The following is a 22,738-nucleotide window of genomic DNA, read 5'->3' on the forward strand; positions in this document are numbered from 1 at the left end:
AGCCAAATGATATACTTTTGATCATTGTATCATTGTTATTGATTACAATTATTCTTGGTGAAACTACAATATTGGTCCCTTAAGTTTACCTTATGTGCGCAATTGGTCCCTCAAGTTTGAAGTGAGCACAATTAGCCCCTTAAGTTTTAAAACTGAATTGTCTTGGTCCTTTTACTAGTCCCTTAAGTTTTAAAACTGAATTGTCTTGGTTCTTTTACTAACTATTGTTAACGGTGTTATTTATGTGACAAACGGAATAATGACTAAGTATTTTTTTTTTAATGATGTGGCATGTTTTTAATTAAAAAATTATAAACTAAATTAACACGTGAGAAAAAATATTCACTGGTAGCAAATTTAAAATATATATATATATATATATATTTTCTGGAAAAACCCACAACGACATAGAGAAGGGGAAGGGGAGAGAGGGAAGAAACCAACCCCTAGCCGCTGCCTGAAATCCCATACCCAGCCGCCGCCAACAATAGCCCAAGCCATAATTGCCGCCGGCGACAGCCACTACCCTAGCAGCCGCCGGCGACAGCCATTGACCCGCCTTCGTCCTCCCATCTCAAGTATTACACTTTTTCCTATCGTATCTCACCTCAATTAAGGTCAATGTAAGATTTTTTTTTTTTTTCCTCTTTGTTTGTATCTGTTTTGGCTAAGACTATGTTTATGATCCGAATACTTCTATGTGTTTCCCAAAATAATTTGTGGGTATACATTGGATTTTGGTTATGATGGAGAATGCATAAATTTAATTGCAAATTGTAGGCAACTCGTAGTGAACAATATCTATTGATATGGTGATAACTTCTTGATTTTGAAATTATATATCACATTCCTTGTTTTCCTCTTAAGTTCTGGAAAATTCTTAGCTTGTGTTCTGGAAAATAATACCATATTTGAACTTTTTTATTGTTATTAGTTTCTCCCATTTATCAAAAAATTCTTAGCTGGTGTTATGGATTTTGGCAGCTGGTTGTGTTTATGTAAATTCAGAAGTCATGGCTTTGATCTAAGGAGAAAACATGGCTTCAAAACATGCCATCTATTATAGGAAGACATTGTTTCAGTGGGTGACTTGTACTACATTAATTGGATGCCACACACATAAAGAGTTAATAGCAAAGCTCATGAATACACTCTCTGAGCATACGCTACTGCAGATATGCATAAATGTAGTTGTTCAAAGACTTAGAGATGCTACTGCTGCAGGTATGTACAAGCTACTTTCTAGCACTCTTGATGGGAGAACATCAACTGTCTCAATATATGCCTTACCTTTATGTGTATAAAAATCAGCTTGCAAAGCTACAGACTTCCTCCTCTTCCTAAATTGTTGTAAAAATTTAATGTACATTAGTTGTGGGATATAGGATGCAAATATACAATTTATAGTTTTGGAATGTTCTACAAGCAGATTCATAGATGTACTCTTTTCTTTAAATTCTTTTCACTGGAAATAATGGTGGTTCATTAATTCATCATCGATCTGGTACATAATTGTGATTTGTTTTGATAGATAGATATATAATTGTGATTTGTCAGTATTAATAAATTATTAATGTTCATGTGGAAAATTGTAAAGCCTCCAAAGCAAGGTGACAAAATTTTATGAAGTCCAAAAAAGCTCAAACGTCTTTGGCTTCTATAGATTATATAGATAATACTGGTAACATGACCAAATGACAAAAGCTGCTTCAACTGCTAAACCCCCAACACCATCTTGGCAGCTCAATTTATTTGCTTCTTAGATATATTATTTGAATCATACATACACAATTGAGGCTAGATTCTAATTCTTTCCAAGAGAGGCTGGTAAAGTATACTTGAAAAGCTCCAGCTTTGCGTGTAGCCATGAAATTGCCCCTGCACCCACTCTATGCTTCATAATCTTGCTATTTATCATTGTTAAGATTACTGGAATTTCCAAAGGCATGGAAACCTGTAAGCATAAACACTGTATCGAAAATATCAATACGGTGTGAAACTTAGGCCAAGCCACGTGACTCAGCTAACTCAAATGAGTTAAGAGAAGTAGAAAAACATTTTAATCATCCATGCAAAGAATACTACAACTAAGAGACAAAACTACATTGTTTACTATACTTGTGACAGCCAAGATAACTTGTTGCTGGCATATATATATATATATATATATCAAATCAGTTTCATGTAACATTCTAAACTTCAACTCAGCCTCAAAGGAATCAAAACTAAGTTGCTATAAATGTAGAAAGTGTTGTATTTTCCAGAGCATGTGAGGAAAGAAGATAGATAAATTGCATGAATCTTTCAAGAAAAAGGTATGACAATGTACAAAAGAGTTAAAGACTCACATTCATCCCACAAAACCAGAACATGTAAGAGAAATGCAATTGCTCAAAGTCTCTTGCCTACAATTCATAGACATATACAGTAACGCAATTACTCAAAACACCATAGGTCTCTCAGATCTCAATGTGATTGATTAATCAATTTATTTATGGTTTCCACCAATACTAAAGGAAAAACTTAACAAATCATTCATCCCATAGGAAATTTTAGCATAATCTTTCTCCAAATTTCTGATTCTATAAGCAATACTAAAATCTCCATAATTTGACAAGGTTTCCAATAAATGACCACAAAAAATCTTGTTCACTTCTGCAACTGTGCATTCATATAAAACTTTGTAATTCTTCTTATGAACCCTATGAGCACTATTCTCTTCACTAACAGCTCCATCTACTTTATCTCCCTCATCAAGATTACCCCCCTCATTATCACCATCTTCCCCATCTCCCTCATTACCAATAGCATTCTCATAATCATCTAAGAACATAACGTACACTTTCACTTCATTATAACCCCTAATACACTTCACCATGTTCATTACATCAACATCATTCTCCAAAGGTTTTAAACCACTTGCAAATGGCATAGTAGGCACTCTATACATAAATACATCATTTTCACCATACCCAAAATTTTTGACCTTATTCCATATCTCAACAAGTGACATTTCATCAGAATTATTATCTTCATATATCTTTATCTCCCCTCCTTCGTATCTGTATGGATTGTTCCTAATCTTCCCCCAATAGTAAAGGGTGATTGTGAAGTCAAAGTCATCCATCCCTACAACAAGAGTAAGAAATTTACCATTAAAAATAGACAAAGCAAAGGGCTGGATTATTTTAAAAAAGTTACTCTACAATTTGAATACAAATTAAACAATAAAATAAAGAATCATCATTTGAGCTGTAAAGTTATTTTTATGTATATAGGCCATTCTGTTGGATACTTTAAGGGATAAAAATTGAACCAAATTAAAATTTGCCTCCTAAGTCCTAATATTCACAATTGGTAATACTTAGACAAAACCAAATTAGATTTGCCAAGTTATACAGGTATTACTCAAACAAAACCAATAGGTAATATTCTTCTATTAAATTTAACAAGTAAAAATTTGCCTCACGTGCACAATACATTTATACTTAGACAAAACCTATGTTAACATTCACATGTACAACTGGTAACATTTGGATAATTATACACAAATTACACATTTACACAATAAAATTGATTTTTTCAGACAGAAAGTTTCAATATTTCAACATAATATAGAAAAAACAACAAAGCTGCAAAACCTCACACACTTCCTCAAAACAGTTGATTATCATATCCTATTTGGTAGTATTTAAGAAACCAAAAACCATGGAATGTTAACTAATGCTACGCATGAATACAGCTTTTAAACAATAAACAATATGTGGTCCCTCTCCTTGTGTGATATTATTTGATTTACTGACACAAATGGGTCCACCATTACTGAGATGTCGTACTGATATGTATATATTTATTCAAAAATAAACTTTTCTGACCTACACAACACATATAATCATATAAAATAATCTAACACTTTATAATTCAAAATAAAGAGGAAAAATATAAAATATTATGTAATTGGTGATAATTTTGTTTGACCTGAAACAGACAAACACGTGAAGTTTCATATATGGCCTAAATGGGTTGCACAACCACATTTACAAACACATGAAGTTTTATAATTTGGTGATAATTATGCATCCAATCATAACCAAATTTGTTTCTCATACCATATAATTTCGTATTCTAAATCTAACACACAGATACAAACACTGGAGGGAAAAAAAAAAAAAAAATCTTACATGGACCTTAATTGAGATGAGATACCATAGGAAAAAGTGTAATACCTGAGATGGGAGGACGAAGGTGGGTCAGTGGTTGTGTGAAAGGAGGAGGGAGGCGGGTCAGTGGCTATCGCCGGCAGCTGCTAAGGCAGTGGCTGTCGCCGGCGGTTGCTAGGGCTTATGCTGTTGCTGGTGGCAATTACAGCTTGGGCTATTGCCGACGGCTGCTGGGCATGGGATTTTAGGTAGCAGCTAGGGTTAGTTTCTTCCCTTTCTCCCCTTCTCTGTCGTTGTGGGTTTTTCCAATAGGTAGAAAATAGTTTTTTTTTTTTTTTTTTTTAATTTTGTACCAGTTAATATTTTTTCTCACGTGCTAATTTAGTTTGTAATTTTTTTAATTAAAAACATGCCACATCATTAAAAAAAAATGCTTAGTCATAGTTTCGTTAGCCACATAAGTAACACCGTTAACAGCAGTTAGTAAAAGGACCAATACAACTCAGTTTTAAAACTTAAGGGACTAATTGTGCTCACTTCAAACTTGAGGGACCAATTGCGTACACAGGGTAAACTTAAGGGACCAATATTGTAGTTTCGCCTATTTATCTTCCTTAAATTCTACATGATAAATTACTATTATTTTTTCTAATATAATAGAACTTTTCTTATAAACCAAGCACGTGCCATCATAACTAGTATTACTATAATTGGGAATAGAATTTGTTTTGTTTGCAACTCATATTAGAGTATGCTCTAAAATTGTTTTATAATTAGAGAATGACTTTTGTTAACAGATGCCCTTAAACATAATAGATGCCCTTAACATTTGTTAAGGAAACTTCAAATGGGTCCTAACTACAATAGAAAGTAACTAAAGTAGGAAAAGTTAATAAAAATTTAAATCTTTTTTTTACCATAAATGGGTCAATTCCATTTTTTTTTTTTTTTTTGGGTAAACAAAGTTGGTCGATTCAATTGCCTATAAAAATTGGATTGATTGTGTTGGGTTTTCCATAATGAATGCCCTTAGAGAATTTACCTTTTTATTCTCTGCTATTCTAACATCCACGTACAAACTCTTTGAACTAATGAACAAATCTCTAACCTTTTGATTTTTTTTTTTTTTTTTTTTTAAGTTTCTTATTCAAATTTTTTTTTTTGGGGCATGTGAAAAAAATATGGATCATAACCCCCCCAAATTTTTTTAAAATATTAAATAATAGGTATATATTTAAGATTTTAGAAAATAAGTCCAAAAAAAATTATATTTGCCCCTCTCAAGAAAATTATATTTGCCCCCCTCGACTTCAAATCCTAGTTCCGTCCCTGCGAGCGGAAGCATGAAAGAGAGACTACACACAAAGTTTTTTGTGGTTCAGCTTAATGGACTATGTCTACAATGAGAAAGCCCATGATGACTACATATTATATTAAACACTTATTTTACAATGAACCTAATGTGGAGTTTATATACAAGAGAATACTTGACTAACCTTAGGCTAACTATAAACTAACCATAAATTAATATGTTTGTTCTACAAGTACGTAAACCTACAATTAATTTGGGCTACTTGAGCCATAATATGTTTAACAAATCCAATCATCAAATGACTAAGAGTCATAAATTTGACAACATACTTAGGACGGCCAATTTAGGACCCAAATTTATGCCAGCCAAATCCAAACTCAATTGACCGGACCCATTTATCATAGATAAAAAACAAAACTTGTGATTTTTTTTTTCCCCCTAATGCAATGGTGATTTATCGATATAGAAAGAGTTTAGACCAAGGATGATAACAATATAAAAGTCGTTCTCGACCGAAAAGAAAAAAAATTGGGAACCATATAAAATGGCCCCTTCTTTAGAGACGGTCATTTATAGTAGAGGAAACATCAAGTGAATTACAATAGAAGAGGATGGCTACGCAAGTTGACTTGCTTGAAATGTGATTTGCTTTCGCGATTGTGAATCAATGTATCGCATGGTCCTCCTTTATGGAGTTAGGAAATTATATTATTGTTTCAAGAACATAAAAAAAATCAATGTGATTCAAGGAATTTTGAATTTAGTTCAAGGCTTACAATTTATTTTTAAAATGTATATTCTTCAATTACCAGTAAAAAAATTTAGCATAACTGCAAAATCAATCCGAAGAACCGAATGTAGGAGAATTGTGTTACGCCAAACAAAGACAAAATCAACAAGTCAATTTAATCACATAATAAAGGAAAGCGTAGGATTGGATGTTCAATAATATTAACTTTGGATGCTATTGAGGTCTATTCATTTAAACATCAATGTTGAAAATTAATTCTTCTCAAAAAAATAATTATTGAAAATTAAATGCAATGGTTATATGTTTTTGTTGAATTTAGTGACTAATCACTTATAACACCATAAACATTTATTGTACTTTCCCCGGATAATGTATAATGTAGGAGTAGTTAGGAATAATTGGCTTTTATTTTTCAATAAACGAAAGGGAATTAGTCAATTTATTTTGTTGGAGATACTACTCACTTAGGCAGACTTTAATAAGACCCTAATAAAATATATTTATTCTCAGGTTCTTTATATATCTTTCTGTAAGATTTCCAATCATAAATACATTTTTTTTTTTTTAAAGAAGAAACACAGTATCATAAATACATACCAAATATATTGAATTTGTCCTATATATATACACACTGAATTTGCCACTTAAATTTAAAAAAAAAAAATTATAAGATAAAAAGGCATAAAGAAATCTTGCTGAGATTTAACAACATATCCTTAAGCCAACCATAGAGAAGAGGTAGCAAACTCATAAAAAAGGTGTAGTTCTTTGAGTTTGAATAGATTTAGAAGAAAATATTCTCTTACTTTCATTTTACATAATATTCATAATTGATTTACTGATTTATACATTTTAAAAGGCAAAACAAAAAAAAAAAAATCCACATTTAAAACAGAAAAGTGGATGTGAAAAAATAAATATGAGTATTAATATTACTCTAGATTTTTTAATAGAATAATAGTAGCATGCATCAAAATTCAAAACATGGGACAGTGACGTGAATTGTGAAGCACATCATAGAAGGCAGAAAACAAAAAGAAAGTCTTTGTTGACTAATATGAATATTCTATGTCCCTTCTAGTTCTTTAGTTCAGATAGTCTATACCAATAATACGTTTTATCTTTCCATTTCCAAGTGAAGAAAAAATACGGGCGTATAATATGCCCGTTTCAATCCGATTTTATAGCTGTATTGTTTTCTTTCTCACTTGATCTTGTTTGCTTCCTCACTAAACCTTTCATTTGGGTACTTTTCATAACTTCGTAGAAAGTGTAGGCCAACGGTCCCACTCTCCTCTCTATAAAGCCCCCCAAAATATTACAGAATGAGACACAGCCATTACACACCAGAAAAAATCTCTAAAAACCATTTCTATACCTCAATTCCACATAGAGAGTCTCAGAGACACAAGGCAGCAGAGGAAATGGATCGCAACAACAATCATTCTACTCCTCAAGAGGGGTTAGTACCTATTACAAATTTCATTCATTTATAGTCTTTGTTTTACTATTTTCTATTTGGCCAAGAGTTTCACACTTCTTCTAGCAATACCTAGCACTTCCAAGTCCATCATTTCCCCATTTTAAACTATATGGTATATGTATTCTGAAGCAATTTATTTCCATTTTTAGGAATGAGCAAGAACTCCATTCATACACCAAATGGCTTGCTGTTTTTGGCGTTCTGTTTGGACCTCTACTTACCATTCTTGGATTGAAGTATCAAAGCCCAGATGTATCTCTATTCGACATACATGGTGCACTCATGTTGCTCTTAATAATAGATGTATGTATCTTCACTATATCAATGGCGGTGACAATACTACCGACTTTCAACAGAACCCATCTCCCTTTCTTCAAGGGTGTGTTTCTCATTTCCGGTGTTTTTGCCTATGACTTAATTTTGTTGATGCTTGTTCCTCCTTTTGGGTGGTTCATCTTCACTATATGTGCATCTGTTATGGTATTGTTACTTTATTGCTCACGCAAACATATTCTCGGACGCTGTCAAGAAATTCTTGAACCAATGTGGCACTCCACTTCCGAGGCATTTCACAGTTTATATGATTGGTTTCGACAGAGTTTCCAATCAGTCTGGATGGCACCTTCCCAAGCATCCACTGAATCCTCAATGCCTATTCCCAACATGACGGAGAAACATGTGGTGGGATCGGTAAATAATGTCTAGTGAAGGAGATCACATGTTTCTAATTTAGTACATTTGGTGTACTACTATTCTATGGTTGACTCTATTTTCTGGGGTCCCATCCTTTTGTGAGAAAGATGCTTAGTATATCATATGTACTAAATAAATTTCTCTCTTATAGATAGATTTAAAATATGGTATCATATTTAGATGCAAAGGAATAATAGAATTTGTGTCAGAGTAGCAATTGGTTAAAGCTATCTTGAATGATGTTGGGTGGATACAAAGGGTTTCGTGATTTGATAAGATTCCAGGTCGAGTGGTTTCTTGGGCTGCTTAACTTATCTTGGTCTTGATCTGTAAGCTTTGTGATAAATTGAAGTTAAGGAGTCTAGTTGGTAGGCTTGGTTCTGGTTGGAGCTTGACCTTGCTTGTTTATGGTATTAGTCATCAGGGTTCAATGGGCTGAACTTTTGTTTGCAGCTCTGCTGCTTGGTGCTGCTGAGTTTTGAATTGTTTGTATTTTCTTTTTGGTTTAATAATATTACCTTTTTCATTCAATTTTGTTTTTTGGAATATGTTTATTGTGTTTATGGCTTCAAATCCTCAAACAAAATTACTATTATTGATAATAAAAAAATTATACCATTGGCATTAGGAGAATATGAATAACCTTTGTTTGAAAATCTACCCGAAATCTAGATGAGTCAATCTGTACCATACATTATATTTTTTGATTTTGTACTTCCTAGTGTTTAGATTAGAGTAGTTCAAAAACATTCATGGATGCCCACATGAATTTAAATACGCAATCTATTGACATTTTACTTTATTATGATGTCTGCTTGAGAAAATTGGCCTTCAAAAAAGAAAAAAGAAAAATCTGTGCGTAGATTGGGCCCAAATCAAGATGGGTCCAAATAATTTAAATCTATTCTTATTCTAAAGCCGAACACCAAAAAAGTTTGTCATTCAAGCTGCAAAATTGGTACAAAAAGAAGCCCAAAATAACATGCATATCAAAGTTTCAAAACCCACGTTGCTGAACAAACACAACAAAGTTAACTCAGTTTGTTTTAGTCAACTGACAACCATGATTGATAAGTCTGGTCACTTCCTCTCCTTCACTAGCCAAATCTAGTTTCAATCGCAAGTTAACTTTCAATCCACATTTTTTCAAGCAGGCATGGCCAGTTTCAGGTTTTGAAATCATAAATCTTTTTTTCTACTAAGCAAGCTTCAAGGTGAATTTAGTGCAACTATTATTATATTTGATGTGACTAGTGTTACTCAAATTGGGAATAAAGTTTATTTTTGTTTGCAACTCATATTAGAGTATGCTCTAATATTGTTGTATGATTAGAGAATGGCTTTTGTTAAGGAGACTTCAAATGCATCCTAGCTACAATAAAAAGTAGCAAAGTAACAAAAGTAAATAAAAATCTTCCTTTTTTTTTAATACCAAAAATTGCTCGACTGCCTATAAAAACTAGATTGATGAGGTTGGGTTTCCCATAATGAATGCCCTCTTGTTTCTCTACTGTTCTATTATCCTCCTGTCATCCACGTACAAACTCTTTGAACAAATGAATGAATCTCTAACCTTTCATTTTTTTTTCTTTTTTCTTTTTTTTTGAAAAAAAAAATATGATTTTTCTAATGCAATAATGATATGTAAAGTAGTTCCTGATCAAAAAGAAAAATTCGGGTGAGTTCTAATTAGCTTAATTAATAAAATCTCCGATGGTTGAATAGGAGATTTGTGGTTCAATTTCCGCCTACGCCAAAAATTAATTAATGTATTTGTATGATGATAAAAAGCAATCATTAAGAGCGGATACCATAAGTTGAAACTCAAAAAAAAAAAATATATATATATATATATAGCCGTAAATTTTCCCCCAAAAAATAATAATAATTCAGGAGTCGTATTTAAAAGGCCCCAAATTAATTGACAGTAACCATAAGGTAAAATCTCAAAATGAAAGGATAGCTATGCAAGTTGACTTGGAATTTGAAATCACAATTGAAACAGGACCCAAGGTAGCTACGCAAGGATAGCTCCACCGATTTCCTGATGCATAAATCTGTTTTATATTCTTCAAAAAAAAAAAACTGTTATATGCATTTAAGGTTTATGGAGCTAGGGAATTATTTTTTTTGTTTCCAAAAAACAAAATCAATGTGATAAAGAAATTTTGGGTTTAATTCGACATACAATTATTTAAAAATGTATATTCTTTGACAACCAATCATAATTCTTTACCTCATTCTCAAAAAAAAAACCAAAAAAAAAAAAATCATAATTCTTTACCTATGTGCAAACGGATCCTAAAAGCTGAATGTCCGAGCATTGTGTTACATCAAAGAAGTACAAAATTAACAATTTAGTTTAATCACGTAATAAGAGAAAGTGTGGGATTGGATAATGAATAAAGGGAAAAGTTCTTATATAAAAAAAGAAAAAGGAAAATATAAGGTAACGGATGCCCTAAGAAAATATAAGAAATATTTTTAAAAACTTTTTTGAAAAAAGAAAAATGTAACTGATTTTTGGACAATATTTTTAAAAAAACTTTTTTGAAAAATGAAAAATGTAACTGATTTTTTTTTTTTTTTTTTTTATTTCTGATAAAAGTGGACCCATGAATAAATATAACATTAAAGTTACACTACAAAAAAAGATGGCTATAGCCGCATTTGAAAAACACAACTATAGTCTATAGCTGCGTTTCCAAACATGGCCTATTCAGTGTGACTATAGCCCCCTGCGGGACCTAGAACTGCGTTTTTAAAAACGCAGCCCAAACCTGGTCTATAGCTTAGTTTTTTACAGCCTATAGCTGCGTTTTTTCACAACTATAGATGCGGGACCTGTAGCTGCGTTTTGTAGAAAACACGGCTATAGGCCCAGTTTGGGCTGTGTTTTAAATGCGGGTATAAGCTATGGACCTATAGCTGCATTTTATAAAAAAAAAACGCAGCTATAGGTCCAACTTATAACTGCGTTTTAAGCGCATCTATAGGTCCCGCACCTATAGTGGTGAAAAAACGTAGCTATAGGCTGTAAGAAACGCAGCTATAGACCAGGTTTGGGCTACATTTTTAAAAACGCAGCTCTGCATCTATGGTGGTGAAAAAACGCAGCTATCGGCTGTAAGAAACGCAGCTATAGATCAGGTACGCAGCTCTAGACCCAGTTTGAGCTTCGTTTTTAAAAATGTAGCTCTAGACCCCGACATTAGGTTTTCCTATAGCCGCGTTTTTAGAAACACGGCTATAGTTTTTTTTTTTTTTTTTTTTTTTCCTGATGAGACACATCCTTGCCCAAAAGACATTAGGTTTTCCTATAGCCGCGTTTTTAGAAACACGGCTATAGTTTTTTTTTTTTTTTTTTTTTTTCCTGATGAGACACATCCTTGCCCAAATCAAAACCTGTAACTCCTGCCCAAAACAAGACCTGTACACTCATATGCAACCAATTGGAACCAACAATTGCCAGCAAACAAAAAAAGTTCATTGCCAAAAGATTAATTACATAAACAAATATTTACAAACAAGTTCCCAACAACAGTCTACACCATCACAAAATCTCAAACCCCTCAAGGATTTTTTACATCACAAAAAATTGTCAACAAGCATCATGGTTCTTCAGCAGCTAGTTTCCAGCAAGCATCATCATACAGCCAATTACTTGTGACAATGAGAACACTGGAAATAAGCTAACGTTTTAAGCTAAAACAAACAGACTCTAAACAAATAACCAAGTATTTTGCTTAGTCAATCTATTAAGAAGGTCAACATCCCTTACATTTTTAGAGTCATTATCATATATGAGACTTACACGTAGTCTTTTTGCTTGTATCCATTTAAAACCATGGCATCTTAAAACAAGATTGAGAGTGAGATATAGTTCACTAGCTGCACTTTTAAAGGTTTAAATCTTTCCAAACTCTATACAGTATCATAGATTCCACTCTCTTCAAATTCATATATACACCTACATTTACATAATCCGTATTCACTGTCGTTTTATAAAATATTACAACAAATGTTATAATTTTCTAGATGGAAAGCTACCTTCCAGTAAGGTCCCTTCATGTTCAAGCTCACTAGTCATCAAATTTCAATTCTTTCAAGTTCCAACAATAAAATGTGAACAATACTTCATGTCGAGTATACCATGTTCTAATTAACCGCATTGCTATTATTATCCTCCCTTTTAAAAAATTAAATAAATAATGTAAATTTTGTAAGGAAATATCAACTACATTGCGCAAGTGTAAAAAGGCATGGTTGAAATTTTTCTAATTTGTTTTTATGTCTTATAGTACATCTACTTCCCTAACTTCTTGCTTCATATATGTTGATGTGGGACCTTCAAATTGGAATAAAACCAACAAAGGTAGGAATAAATTTGATTTTTATTTTTATTTTTTTCCCAATATAGTTGTATATGTTATAAGGAATAGTTGTATTTGTTTTACCAGAGGATTCATAGTTTCATTCCCATGGAGAGTCCCCATCAAGCATTGCCACCCTGAATATATTAAAGGGATCATATTAATATCATATAACAATGCATTGCAAAAAGTAGTATTTTGCTAAGTACACCTTCAATTTGGTACCTAAGACATATCCAAATCACGTACACCTTGGCTAATTTATGCGAACATTGCATTCATGTGCGTCATCACTTCGGCCATTTGGGCTAGGTGCCTTGCTTCTGATTCTCGATGCCTTGTTTCTAATTCTTGGTGCCTTGCTTCTGACTGGGAGAGTTGTTCTTGCACTTTGGCTAGTTGCTCAGTCAATCTATAGGAGTTGTTCTCTAACTCCGAAATCCTTTGTGTTGTTCTGCTTGGCAATGGATGGAGTCATATTAAACTCTGAACCATTTGTGGCACTTCTTCCGGATGGGGTGATTCCAAGTCCCACCCCCCGTACACGTCCATGGTGCTCTGGACCAAACACCCTCGCATATGCATCGTCTTTGGACCAAAGAACTCCACTACCAGGCTCTCCCTGTAGTCGCACGTCCGCTTGGCTCAACAGTTCTTCCAACCTACTTTGTACGTTTTCCCACAACAACCAAATAACATATTACACACCATAAACAATACAAACACAAAATACACTAAAAAGAAGTTTCAAATTGTGCTTACTATGTTCTCTTGCGCACAGGGAGTAACAGTAGTCCCATCTCTCCTCCGGTATACTTTTAGATACACGTCTGTGCGCTCGACCGGAACCCCGTTAGCTTTCGCCTACCTGATGAACAAAAGGTCATACAATTCACACAATTGCTCTCAGATTTGTCATGTTGTTTATCATTTGCATTGATTTAGTGTTCATGAATTCTAAGTTTATATCTACTACCAACAAGAAAGTGAAAGAGCATTTTTAACATTTAGTGTGATTCAGAAGTATAAAATCAGCTTATGTGATACACGAATACAATAGCACTTGGAATGCATTTCTTACCATGTCATCAACTATTTGTGCAAAACTTTGAGCCCCAGACATTGCTATCTCCTTCTGTTTCCCTCGACTGGCCTTGTTCTTCTCACTTAATGTCTGCAACCACATTACCGTCAAAGTATTTGAAAACTAAACATCTCTTGACTAAGGTATTTTACTACTTAATGTAACTTTTTGTCTCTTTTGTGCTTGTCATTATGCATTCATAATATATTGTTGTTTCTAATTACCCTCCTCCTCAGTGTTAAAATAGGAGTTGCTAAAATTCGGTTTTGCAGCATGTGTGACCTAAATATACTCATTCATTGTTTGCTATTAGTTTACCTAAATTGGTTATGCCCATTTTTGTGGATGGTTTATTGGTGTGATTTGTGTGTGTGCATTTAAGTAATACGTTAAGAATTGCATTGTGATCTTCTGAGTTGTGATCTTCTAAGTACCAACATAAACTAGTTATTCAGCATTTTTTTAGTATTATTAAGAAGAAGATGCATCATAACCCAAGCATGGAATAGGGCATAAAAAGGGGAGAAAATGGACTAAGGAGTATGTAAGCCTTTGCCCACAACCTAAGCTACATATATATTTCTTATTGAGACCCCTGGCATAAATATGATGAAACTTGCATACCCTTGTAGTGGTCGTAGTCACCAACCAATCTCTAAATAATAGTAATCTTAAGTTTATGTTGTTGATGAGGGCAAAACAACTCTAACACTTCTACTGCAAAGTGCTTTGAGCTACACTAATTATATTATACATAACCAGAAGATTTAGTTTAAAAGGAGGGGCTATTAGAGTGAAACATGGCCAACATGATTTCATTGACTAATGTACGACTAAAATGAGATAGACGAATAAAGTAGTAGTACGACAGTTTTCTCATGAAACCAGTAGTTAAACATTTCTATCCATTGGTCCTCCATTACCCTCGGCGGTGTCCTCTTGGCCAATACTTCTTCCTTTGTCATCCCTTCTTTAATGTGATCCTTCTTCAACTTACTCCTCTGATTTCTCCTGAGGACCCCGAGTATATGCATTGCCCATCCTTCTTCAACTTAACCGATGACATGAGATTTTTTTTTTTTTTTTTCTTTTAATGTTGGGAAATTAATTGCAATGGTAATATTTTTTTTGTTGAATTTAGTGATCACATCATCACTTATATAACATAGTAAACAATTGTTATTATTGTACTTTACAAATATTGTACTTATTTGGAATGACCAATAAGTGAAATTTTCCAAGAAACCAAGTCAATTAGTGTGTTGGAGAAATACAAATTAATGGAGACTTTAATTAAGACGGCAATAAAATATACAGAAATGTCACTTAATTGTTAATTCTCAAGTTCATCAATTTTCCATGTAAGGCTTTCCCTCACAAGTACATACTTAAAATGGTGAGTCTGTCACAGCCAAAAAAAAAAAAAATTAGACATAAAGAAATTTTGCTAAAAGATTTAACAATATATCTTTAAAAGAAATGTTATATCTACAACATTTTCACAACACTTTCTCAACAAATCCTAAGTGGCAGGCTATTTTAGGTTGTTATTGGCGAACAAGAAAGTAATTTCAATTATAGATTCTAATTAGAACCAATAACAACTTAACACTTATAATTTATTGTTAAAGTGTTATGAAAATATTGTGGACGTAACGTTTTCCTATCTTCAAGCCAACAACAAAGAACTAGCAAAGCAAACTCATCAAGAAAAGTGTCATCTGAGGACAGCTACGTTGATTAGTGCAAGCCTCGGATCTTTGGCTTTGATCATGTGCTTAGGGGATTGAAAGTGCTTGGAAATGGGCTTGAACCCAAGGATCACATAAACCACTCGAAGTTGCCCATTTCGGTGGAGAAAGATCTTGGATTGCAAAATCCTATTGAGGTCTACGAAGTTCACCAAGTTGAGATTTGAAGTAGTATGGAACTGTCAATAAAAGAAACAGAGAAAGGAAACTAGTTAGACAAGAATTGAAAATAAAAGAGGCTAAAACAAGGAGAGAGGGTACTCTAAGTTATTTTAAGTCCTCGGGCACCCCACCTGGTTCCCTATCTTGGGTAGGGCAATGCAAACCATTGTGCCGATTCACTCGAGATGATGAGGAAGTCTTCGTCCATACCTTTATTGGACTTTGGAATACAAGAAATCAATCTAATGGAGGGAAATCTACACTTAAAATAGTAACCCATTTTCTTCCCCCTTTGCCAATTGTAAACCCAGTTCACATCATGGTAGGTGAGGTTGGTTCCCACTTTTCAGTTTTGCATATCTACACTACTGAGGACCCTAAAACAGTTAAGAGAGCGTTGGGTACAAGAAAGCCTAAAATTAATAAGGAAATTCCTAGTTACTCTACCCATGGGAATCTCCATTCTGCATTAAATAAAGGCAATCATAAGGATAACTACTTCCTCGGGGGGTTTATTCACGAGCCACTCTCCTAACTCATAGTGTTGTAGTTCTATGTTTTCAAGGATTCTATTCTTTGCCCTAAAGGGGGCCATACTCTCAGGAGTATCAACTAACCTAGCAAACCTACCCATGTAATCCTATTAGGTAAAAAATAAGAAAGGAAGAAAGGCCAAAGGCACTTACGAGCTTTGAAAAGAAAATCTCCTCGGACTACTACTTCGAAGGAAAATTGCAAAGAGTATGCAAATGGGAAAAATTACTCCCACTCCCCTTTTATATAAGGATGAGAAATGAGCGTTAATTTTGCCGCTCATTAATCCTAAGAAATTTGGGCTGTTGGATCATCATCACATTATAGAACGTGGGGGGACAAACAGTCGCCTGATGTAATAACTGAAGCGACATGGATACCGAAGCATCAACAACATTGGCAAGACAGGTGAAACGACATCCCCAGATGGGAACACATTTAGCATGTGATAGCCCTCCCACCTTTTACTAAAACCTCGCTCTTAGAATGTCTCTTGAGGACAAGGTTTTAGGGGGCTATTATGAAGGAGCCGAGGACCGAGAAGCTGGAGTCCAAGGACGAAGGTGTCCAATTCAAACAAAGGAAAAGAGGCAAAAAGGACTACGTCCACCCGAAGAGAGCAAGAGAGCAAAAGGATGATCGGCACCCTATTGAAGCCTAAAGGTAAAGGAAAAGATAGCAACAAGAGAAAATTAGACCTGCGAGGACAGAGGGAGGAAGTTTCTTAAAGAGGACACCTCCCACATTCGCATTACATGCTCTGCACCAATCTAACCAGCTGCATTAATGAGGAAATGACCCCTGAACAGTAACATCACGGCTAGCAACTCTCTCTACCACCTCCAGAAGGGTCCTGATGGAACAAATACCTTGAAGGATCACTTGAAATGTATAGGTGGAGGGCTGAGATGCTAAGGAATGGATTATAAAAGAAAGGGAACCCCCTAAAAAAAAGGAATGACCAATTTCCAAGCAAAAAGAAACAAGTGAGAAGAGCTGAGGGTTACCTTGTAAGGACCAAGAACTAAACTTATTTATAAGAAGGTGATCCTTGGATTTGCCCGAGAAGGGTATTATCCTCAATTATTATTCTAAGTACATTTATATGATACTTTGGATTCTACAGTCTTAGACTTGGAGTTACTTTTGTATTGCACTTGAGTTAAAGACCTGTTAGGTTCTAAAAATTTAGGAATTTATGTATTTAGAACTCTAATGTGTAATGTTGGCAAACCATGATCAAAACATTATATTTTAGTCTTGTTTAGGCTTGCTCAAAGTAGTGTATTTCATGTAAAGTTCGAATTGAGAGGCTGCAAATGCATTGGTGCATTTCGGCCTAGCTCGATCGATCGAAAGAAAGACTCGATCGATCGAATCTCGAACAGAATGCTGATCTGCAGAATTTTCCAACTCAGCCCTAACTCATTAAACGTTTTGGGTTTTCTGTTTTTACCCTAGGTATAAAAGGCAAAACCCTAGCCACGTTTTTGGAGTTGCTCCTGTTATGTTGTTACTCATACTTTTCTGTTTTGTGTAAATCTGTTGTGAGATCTAAAAGAGCTTTCCTTTACACAAAACTTAGGGTTTTCAAGGTAGAGATAGTATCAACATCTTGATGATCAACTCGGTTGCTACCATTGGAGTTTAAAGAATAACAAGCGTAGATGCTTGTAACTGATTGGAGAATCCAAGAAAGAAAGAGTCCGTGGATTTGAAGCTTGCACGTGGTCGTGTCAGTAAGTTCTACTAGTGGGTAGCATTAGGAAGTCAAGCGGGGAGCTTGTAAGTGCTTTTGTATGAACTTTGATTCTTTCACATAGTGGATTCAGGTTTACCTTGAGGATAGCTAGGTCAAATCCTCCTCAGGTTTTTATCGTGTAGTTTCCTGGATGATCATATCATTGAGTTATTTATTATTCCACTAGTTTATATTCTTGATATGATTGTATGTTTGTGATAGCCTAGAATTGCATAAATTGACTAAGTTAATCACTTGGCTAATTAACTAGGTTAATTTGGTTGGTTTAAGGGGGGGGTCTAAAACCATTCAAGTGGTATCAGAGCGAGTAGCTCTCTTGTTGTAGATCTTTTGATCTTTGAGCTGATTTTTGACCCCTGTTGTCATGGAACATGGACACTCTCTCGTTGTTCCTCCTCACTTTGATGGGAATAACTATGTTTATTGGAAAGTAAGGATGAAAGCATTCATAAAATCTATTGATGAGAGGGTTTGGAATTCCGTTGAGTACGGATGGGAGAAGCCCACTACTCCTGTGAGTGAGTGGAAAACTTCTCAAAAATAAGCAGTTGGGTTCAATAGCAAAGTTATGAATGCCATCTTTAATGCTGTTTCTATGGAGGAATTTAAGAGAATATCAATTATTGAGGTTGCTCATATTTCTTGGAAAATCCTCCAGACTGTGCATGAAGGCACAAAGGCAGTTAAGATTAACAAGCTGCAGCGATTAACTTCTAGATTTGAAAGTATTAGAATGTCTGATGATGAATCTTTTGATGAATTCTATGCTAAATTGAATGATATTGTTAATTCTGCTTTTAATTTGGGTGAAATCTATGATCAACCTAAAATTGTTAGGAAAATTCTTAGATCTTTAACTGAAGACTTTAGACCCAAAGTGACAGCCATTACTGAGAGTAAGGATATGGACTCCATCCCTGTTGATGAGCTTGTAGGATCTCTTCAGTCCTATGAGTCTGACCTACCTAAAGCTTCCAAATCCAAATCAATGGCTCTTAAGTCAGTTGATGATGTTGAAGTTGGTGGATTTGATGATGAGCTCTCTGCTACAAAAATTGCGTACCTTGCCAAGAACTTTAGAAACTTTCTTAGGAATAACAATAAAAAGGCAAGAGGTACAAACACTGCTGAACCTAGAAACTTTAGAAAGAATGATCCTACTAAGGTTAATAACTTTGAAAAACCTAGAGAAAAAGTTGGTCAATCTTCAAACAATTCTTTGGGTGCTTAGTGTTTTGTCTGTCAAGGGTATGGTCATGTTAAATCTGAATGTCTTACATTCTTGAGGTCTAAGGGTAAAGTTATGGTTGTAACTATTAGTGATAATGAGGTTTCTGATGATAAGTCTGGATGTGACGAAGATGGAAACTTCATTGCTTTCACTGCTACTGCTGTAGTCAATGAAAGTATATCTATTGAAGAGAACCCTTCTAATGGGGAACTCTCTGAGGATGTAGATCTTCAAAAGGTCTATAATAAACTTTACAAAGTTGCTGCAAAGGATGCTATGAATGTTAAACTTGGCCTGAAGAAAATTGAATCTCTTGAGCTTGATAAGAAAAATTTGCTTGTGAAATTGTTTGATGCTAATGATCTTTTGAACAATGTGAAATCTGAGAATATGCTCTTACTTGATAAAGTTAAAACTTTGGAACATGATTTATCTATTCCTAGATCTGCTAGTTCTAAACTTGATCAAATGTTGAATGTTCAAAAGTATCCTTCTGACAAATCTGGTTTAGGTTATGTTGAAAGCATCTCTGTTTCTGCATCACATTCCACAAACTTTGTTCCTTCATCTTCTTCTGAACCTTCTACGAGTGAGGTTGTGAGTGAAATTGTCAAACCCCCTGTGAGTGAGGTTGTCAAACCGGTGGAAGTTTCACTCCCTAGGAAGATTAGGGTTGATCTGAAAGAGTTTAAACCTAAGGAGTCTACCCTTTCTAAGGACAAGATGCATAGTAAACCTGCTTGGGTTTGTTACTATTGTGAAAATTCTGGACACATTTGCCCTAATTGTTACAAGCTTCAAGCTGCTAAGAAAGCAAACAAACCAAAAGTGCTTGTGCCTCAAGTACAAAATCCTATGGCACTCATTGGTGAATTGGTAAAGGCATTGAACCTTTATTCCAATCTTGGAGTTAGAAATCACTTGAATGTGAATAAAAACTCCAATGCTCATGGTGCATCTAAACGGTTTTGGATGCAAAAGACTCGATTTAATTGAGTCTTTTTAACATGGTCGTTGTGTTTCATTGCTCATTCTTCTGTGACCATTGTTCTTTGGTGTTTGTGTTTTTGTGTTTTTTTTTCTAAGACTTGCATTGCATTACATTCATGCATTTCATTTTAGGATTTATTTGTTTTCTCTTTATAAAAAAAAAAATAAATAAATAAAAAAAAAAAAAAAAAAAGAGAGAAAGCAAAAATATGTTTGGCAATATTTTTCTTGGCTTTTGAAAACAAGATTGGTCAATTTATTTACACATAACATCTCTTGTGTATCTTGTTTAACTTTAATGAGCTTATTTATTGCACTTGACTAGTTGAAGTTTTGTAGTACATGTTGTGTGGGAAAGATGTTTATGGTGTTTATCACTTTGTCTTAATCTTGAAGTCACATGTTATTTGACTGTCGGACTTGATCCTTTTAAGAAAGGTATAAATAACCATCTCACCACTGTTCACTAGCCAATCATGAACACCTTAGTGCATATTATAAGAGTTTGTACTCGAGAAAGTGTAGCACGTGCACAAAAAGAACATAAGGTGTAGCCTCGGTTAATTGCTTAATACTTAAAATTAGTGTGTACTATTAGGCTTGATGTCAATTCACATAATTATGAGGCAAAATTCAAGAAACTTACATGATTGCAAGCTTATGTTCTAAAAGATGTGGGAGTTATATGATGCAACTCTTTTGGTGATAGTCTCTTTTAAATTCTGTGTGATGAATTTTGTAGACTTTGTGATTGATTTATATTCACATATCACCTCATATATATCTCCAGTTTTTGCTAGTTGCACACACTACACAAATTACTCTTTGCTAAACACTGTACATGTTATTGTGTGTGTTTTTAGTCTGACCAATTAAGTTTGAAAATACCTTGAGTATTATGCAAAACATTTTATTTGCTTGAGAACTTAAAGAGAGAATGGCTGAAATTTTCTTTGGAAAAACTGGGATTAAAACTTGGGTTTTTGAAAAGGCATTCCATCTCATATTCATGCATTTTTTTCATCAATTCTAATGCTTTGAGGAGTTTGTGTCAACATGTGTTTGTTCTTTCAAAAACTGTGATTTTTCTCAAAAATTTTGTGAAGCCTCTGCCTGTTTCGATCGATCCATTCTGTTTTTCGATTGATCGAAATTGTGATGAAAATGTACTTAAAAAGTTTTATAAGTCTTAGGTTTATTCGATCGATCGAAAGTAATTTTCGATTAATTGAAGATCGCGAATCAGGTTTTTTTAAAAACTCAGCTTTGACTTGTTCAAATCACTTTTTCAAAGAGTTTTTCAAACCTTTTTCTCTCTCTCCGACTCGACAAGGCTAAATCTTCGATTTTTTGTCGTTTTCCTCTGAATCTTTTGCAAGGTTTTTGTCATCTCAAGCCAATAAGACTATTTTGCCCTTCCTTTTGAGTTTATTTTCACGTTTTCATGCATTTGTCAAGCATTATACATTCAAATTTTTGGACTATTCATTTTTGGGATTTTTGTTGATTCAAGCTCTATTTTGTGAAATTAATCAATGGGTTTTTGTGGGGACATGATATAAACATGATATTGATGGTTTAATTTGATCAATTTTGGTTTTTGAGAAAAATTAAAATTCTAGGGCTTATATTGAATCCGAATTGGGGATTTTGTTCAATTAGGTTGAAATTGATGAAATTGGCTTGTTGTTTTGATGTAATTAGGCATTATAATCTATGTGTTGTGTTATGTAATGCTCAATTCATCAAATTTGTTTCAAAACATTCAAGGGATTTTTCAAATTTTTAGGGTTTTTTTTTTTTTTTGTAAAAACTCTATGCTCAAGCCAATTTTGTGCAATTAAACTTACTTTGAACTTTGTTTACTACATTAGTACATGCATCATGACATTGTGATTGTTCATGCATCATATCGATTTTTGTTCTATATCTTTTTGTGCTAACTTGTAGTCTGCCCTTGGTTTTTATGTTATTTTGGTTTTCTCTTTGTGTCTTTGTCCTTTCTTTAGCACAATGCCTAGGAAGACTAGGGCTCGTAGGTCTATTCTCACACCTACTCCTTCCCCTCCCTCCTTTGACCGAGAGAAGTTTTCGAGTGAGAAAAACCAAGAGATTTTTGAGAAGTTGAACCTTAGGAGAAAGATTTAGGCTGAGCGTTCTGTTCTTTTAGATGAGCTTGATCCTGCCATTAGGGCAAATTTTGAGTGTCGGTGCTGGTTACCTTTGCTAGATGTCTCTAATCCTCCTCCTCCAGTTACCTTGATTAGAGAGTTCTTTTCGAACATCTCTATCCACATCTATGATTCCAAGACTTTAGTAAATAATTGGATACGAGGCGTAGAGTACACCATTACTCCTACGGTAGTGGCTGATGCTTTAGGGGTACCCTTGGTCCAGCACCCAGTCTACCCTTATGATGAGTCTCCTCTGTTGAGTGATGTCATGTCTTACA

General features: G+C 34.2%; 1 long non-coding RNA gene across 1 annotated transcript; it reads left to right on the forward strand.

Moving 5' to 3' along the window:
• Positions 1 to 395: 395 nt before the first annotated feature.
• Positions 396 to 1,496, forward strand: LOC136066892 (uncharacterized). Its single transcript, XR_010628421.1, has 2 exons — positions 396 to 623; positions 985 to 1,496. It is a non-coding gene; the product is annotated as an uncharacterized LOC136066892 (long non-coding RNA).
• Positions 1,497 to 22,738: the final 21,242 nt, after the last annotated feature.

Source organism: Quercus suber, unplaced genomic scaffold (assembly GCF_002906115.3).
Source record: "Quercus suber isolate HL8 unplaced genomic scaffold, Cork oak 2.0 scaffold_50, whole genome shotgun sequence".
Taxonomy (NCBI): Eukaryota; Viridiplantae; Streptophyta; class Magnoliopsida; order Fagales; family Fagaceae; genus Quercus; species Quercus suber.